This window comes from Heliangelus exortis, chromosome 13, assembly GCF_036169615.1.
Source record: "Heliangelus exortis chromosome 13, bHelExo1.hap1, whole genome shotgun sequence".
NCBI lineage: Eukaryota > Metazoa > Chordata > Aves > Apodiformes > Trochilidae > Heliangelus > Heliangelus exortis.
This window is the reverse complement of record NC_092434.1, coordinates 6,697,523-6,703,522: the sequence shown is the minus strand read 5'-3', so window position 1 is coordinate 6,703,522 and position 6,000 is coordinate 6,697,523.

Genomic DNA, 6,000 nt, shown 5'->3' with positions numbered 1-6,000 from the left:
TAGAGAAAAAAATATAAATTACACATGTTTTAATGTGAAAGTTATGAGATGTTTTCTAATGACTTTTGTTGTCTATATTTCATGGATTAGCCTTTCAAACATTAATTAAAGATTCAAAGACCAGAGCTCATCTGTCATTAAGTAATTTTATGGAATGACCAATTGCTAATACGTTCACAGTACTATTTTACTTTATCAAAATGTCCTTTTAGAATTAGTCTGTCTGCAGTTCCTGATTTGCAAATTAAGCATCTAATTTATCTTGTCTGGTCTTCTTGGATGACTTGAGAAGTCCTACATTATTAGGCAGACAGAGAGTTAGTTTAAAGTGTAAAAAAGCAATCTCTCCTAAAATCAAGGAAAGGAAGCAATAACAGCCAACCAGAAAACTCCAGCTCACCCACCTCAGTATCTGGTGAGAATAAAGAATTTCTCCAACTGAAATAACCACAATTTATGCTATTTCCAGAAAGTCCTGGGATCACTGAGATCAGGACTTTTCCTTAAAGATATATTATACAATATCCTGTTCCATCACAACTTGCAAAGGACAACTGGAACAAGGTCTGTGTCCACATCTGCCTGACATTATTTGCACTAATGAAGTGTTAAAGAAAACCACCAGAACTTCCCAAATCCCACTTGCACTCAAAAGGGGCTACCAGATCCTAAAAGGGAAATCAAAAGCAAGACAAGCTTCCCTTGCTGACATATCCCAAATGTCAGTAACCAAACTGTAACTGTGCAAAGATTAGGCAAAGAAGAGGGAAAAGAAACATCACAGAGGACTGCAAAAGGTATCATTTTCCTCCTTAATTCTGCAGCTAGCTTGTTTTTCCAACCTTCTTTAAGGAGTGAAAAAGAACATGTGTTTCTCTGAATGCAGACAGATTTTCTTCTGCAGTTACACTCTACAGGAGACTGGAACCTGCATAAAATCCTTGCTAGAGTAACTGTTTTCACAGGGAAAAGTCTGTTTGGAGTTAGACTAAACAAGTATTACTGCAAGTTAAAAAGACTTTACTGTCCTTGGAGGTTTAGTATCTAAACAAAAAGTAAACCACAGTATTGTGTATTACTCTCCACATCACTTCTCACAAACCACTTAAAAATGCAATTCCAGCACACAAAATTGCAGAAGATAACTACTTGCTTAGCTATTCAAACCTGATAGAATAACTATTATCATTCCTTAGGAGCATTTAATATGGTGGGCATTTCAATAATACTTTCAAAATCCTATTTTATGGCCATATATGGATTGAAAATCTCTACACTGAGCTTCTCACACCAGTGAATAGAAGGTAGACTAGAAATAAATACTGAACAAAAAAATTCATGTGGATGGAACTGAGAGACAAAAATCTGAAAATTTATAATGGTTGAAGATTGAATTATCTGTCAGATATTTCTTCTAGAATATTTTCTGCTTTCTATTTTTTTTTTCCATTATGTCAGAATCTCCACTATAGTTTTGTCTTACTTACAGTAAGAATTTTTTAAAATTTACATCCCCATTTATGTACCTATGCAAAATGCATGAAAGCTATCTGGAACCAGTAGTTCTATCTGAGAAGAATTAAGAGAAGCTGGCACTGAGGAAAGTTGGCACTCTGCCTTCTTCAAGATCTGGTCATTTATTCAGAAGTCTAAACAAAAATTGTTGAGTCCTCAGCTCTTTTGTAAAGTTTGGCTCTTTCCCAACACTTGCCATGAAACCTTTATATAAATCATTTGGAGCTGTTCAATTAGCTACATTAGAAAGCCTTTGGCTGTAACAACTCCTGTAAACAATGGATCTGACAGCAAAGAGAAAGATTCCACAGAGCCTATAAAGATAAGGATGGAAGAATAACTGCCACTGTCTTCCAAAACTACTCACTATCTTAGTTCATTTGATTTTTCAGCTTCTCACATGAAGGCCTCTTTAAAGAGGACTATGCTTCCAGGGACTTGAAACTATGACCTTACAGAATTCTCAAACTTACAGCAACTATATCACAGTCACAACTGAATTAATTGGCTTGTACCACTATGTCCCTTACCTTTATCCCAGGTATGAGTCTAATAAAGTGACGTTTTGCTTGGTTTAATCAGGATATATTACTCTCTGAGGGGGATTCCTAAATTATTCCTCAGTTTTCAGAACTGACTATTTAGCGAGATATTTTTAAAATAAACAAAAGCATAGATTAAAACCACAGCATTCTCTGTGCCAGTGCAAAAGCACACACTCAAACCATCCGAGCCAAAGAGCAATACGAGCAATTATGTCACCACTCTGCTAGAGAGCAAACACCACCACGATGTGTGGTGGATCCCAATCCAGCCATACATAATGACAGCCACAGGGAAAAGCTGACACACTGACAAAGCTGACAGTAGGTCAAGAAAACTTCATAAAGAATTCAGTTGGAACTCTCCTAGTTATTTGTAGCACAGATGTTTCATTTGGAATGATCACAGCATGAGGGTAAATAAAGTATATAAAAATTTTTCACATATTCAGGTTTGTATGAACATACAGGTGAGCCAAATATAAAGTTAGATAAAAACCAACGTATAGTATGATATACCTTGGAGATAAAAAGCTGCAAGCTTACAACTGTTGCATTTGAATTACTGTATATCATGTACAGCATAGATGAGGATAAAAGATCAAGACAATTGGCTAAGTTATAGGCAATAACCTCAGAAGTTATTACAGTTAGACGTGCTTTAAACTCGGTATTTGTGTGCTGCACAAGAGGAAAAAAATCAATTTCTTCTGTCTACTTGTTTTATGTTATTTTCTAAATGTTTTAGTGAAAGGCTTCAAACAGAACTCCAGAGAACTGCAGCCTCAATAACTTCCATGACCAAAGGCAACAATACTTTTTAACTCTGAATTTCAACATACCCAAGACTTGTCTGATCTGCAAGTTTGTTACCTGATGTGTGTATCAATAGGTCGATCCTGTCTTGTGAAAGTGCAGTGATCCTTTAACCCCTTTCAGTTCTGTTTTCTGTGATGAAAAACTGCAACACAAAACAATGAAAGCAGTAAGATTCTATTTGAAACAATTTACATAGCATTTTTCTCTCTTCCATGTCTAGCTGTCCCCTCTGCATTAAATAACACACCAAAACTGTTAATTCTGCCCCCTTTGATTAGGAGAAGGACCTTATATAGTGCTGTACTTTCATTCGGTGAAGGGTCTTTGTTTTACATATTGTTTTAGATCAAGCAAAACCAAAGAAAATAGAAAAAACCCAAGTACTGCAAACGACCATACAACCTGCTGTAATTCACTGTCTCAGTAAAAAGATAAGAAATATCTGGCTTTGAGATAGATAAACCTTACAGCTGTTTTGAGTGCCCCATTATGCCATAAGAAAACAAGGTGGTTTATAAACTTGATGGTAGTTAATCCTTAACACTTCAGACAGACCTGAATAGCACCTACTTGGGTATTAGTGAGAAGTGGCAAAGATTTTCTTTCACTTGCAATTATTCCTTTAATTTTCTAAGCATTGACATCTTCAGTATATCTAAACACATACCAGTGTTTGTACATAATGTTAGAAAGCATTAAACCGCAGGTACTTCAGGATCCAGTAGTCACTGATGAATATAATTGATAAATAAGAAATATTCCTGAGCTATGGACTCACTAATCCAGTACCAAAGGAAACTTTGTGCTAATTAATTTTACCTGCACTTCACAGATTAATTTGTGTATTACTCAGACTGAATTTCAGCAAAGCTCCTCTTTACAGACAAATGGACTATGTTCACATTAATGGCAAAAAGGTGACCAAGGGTAAACAGAGTGTATCTGCTGTATATTCATGGTGTGAGGTCACGTTATCTGAACTCTTTGTCATCATATCTTGATAAAACTTTTGGGGAAAAAAACCCTAAAATTCAATAACAAGTGAGAAACCTGGTGGGTAACTGCAGTTTCTCATGACTCCTTTTGAGCTTTCTCTGTATGGTTTCTTTTTCCAGTCTGGGTATTAGTCTTAAGAGGCTTGTCTAAGAGGTTGGAAATTAGGCTAAGGGGTTGTGCCCCTTATTCTGACCTTGCGCTCCAGGTTGTCAGAGATGAAGGCAAATGGAATCTGATCTCTGAGTTCCATCTCCCATGTTATTCTCTGTACTCTTTCAGAAATCCATCTCGCCTTGCCTCATTATTAGTAAATCTCTAGCACAGTGCAACTGTTCTCACTTTCTGAAAGTGCCTTAGGTCCTCTAGCCTCTGACAACACACCATGTCAAGTTATTTTCTCTCTCTCACCCTGTTAGGAAGTTATTGATTGCCACTTGCCCTTTGTAGTGCTTGGCTTTCCCTTGCCCACATTTACATTCCTTATATATTTTAGCCTCTACTTCTATTCCTACTGACACTGTTGTTATTTGCAACCAGTGTACTGATGCGAAGGTCAACATACTTTGCTGGACACTGCCTCAGTGATTTATTTTCTTTCCTCCTTAACTAAATCCTTGTAGACCAGGAGTTTTTTTCAAGCAACTGACAGAAAACTGCAATAAACAATTCCAAGCAAGCTTTTTTGTTATTTTATTGCTATTTGGTCATGTTATAGCTGTTTGGTCAGTACTGCCTCCCAGAATTTACCCATTTGTTTCATTACTGATTTTCAGAATCAACTGCTTGTTGACAGTCATTGTGTTTTGGAGATAATTCTTCTGATATACTAAAATCAGATGAAAGAGATTAAGGGTACAGTAAATAAAAATTTCCTCTTGTATTAGAGTTTACCAGAATTCTGCTTCTGGCATTTCCAGCCTGCATGACTAAGGCTGTTGGATAATACCAATCATATTTAACAGCTTAGAAACAAAGGAGCTGATACCCATTTAGGTCGGTAAATTTATAAATATTTTTCATAATGAGAGTTGTACAATGCAACTCAAAGTAACAATAGAAAAGAAAAGCAAATTTACAATAGGGAAACAATTAAAAGATTTTTCTGCAAGATTTTGCAGGATCACTGACCAGATGATGTACTACCCAATGTTGCCTACAGCAAGGTTCAGGTTTGCAGCACATACAGAATTAAAAAGGCAGATTCCAGACCAGCTACAGAATGCCTGTACAGATCTATAGGATGGTAGAACAGGAAATCCTAGAGACGGAGACCTTGGACTGTCAATGAATATAAGTTTTGAAATTTTCTTCTGTTCCAGCCTGAATTTATCTACCTTCAAGATTATCTTGACCCTTTGTTAAAAACTGTCCAAAATAGCCTTTTTTCATTTAATGCAAGGTGATGAGCTAGTTTCAAATTTAAAGGACCATTAATCTATAAGTTAAAGTGCAACCAAGGATATCCATGAACTTCTTTTAAAGCTTAACAATATAGGGTCCATATCTTACAGTTAAGCTGTCTGCAGTTCCATGGGAAGCAGTTAGTACATTAACTTCCTTAAAACAGAATATCAATGATAGTTTATTACTTTCAGCAGACACAGTGAATTTAATAAATTCACAAGCTACAGAAATGGTTTCTGACAGCTAGTAGCTATACACTGCAAGGACAAAAGCTTGTTAGGAATGAACTCTAAAGCAATACAAAGTGATAGGAAAAGGCCTTTTGCTAATCTAGAGAAGATGCTGTTAAGACTTTTATCCTTTAGAACACAAGAGTAAGCTGCTTGAACTTTATTAGAGGATCTGCCTGCCTCTCAAGCTTTGGTTGTTTGACCAGCGTGTAACAGATTTGAATGTATAAGTTACTTAAAGATTCTACAAACAGAGAAACAATCATTATGCTAATTAATGAGGTCCAGGAAAAATCAGAGTATGCTTCATTTTCATTTCTGCATGATTACTGATGCACTGTGGAAAGACAACTCTAAATAAAGTAGAGGTTCCAATTACTGAACTACTGGCAACAGGTGACCATCAACTGAAAAAAAGCCACTTTAACATATAAACAGAAAACAAAACAAAATGCTCAATATCACTAGAACACTTTAATCCCAGGAGAAGAGGG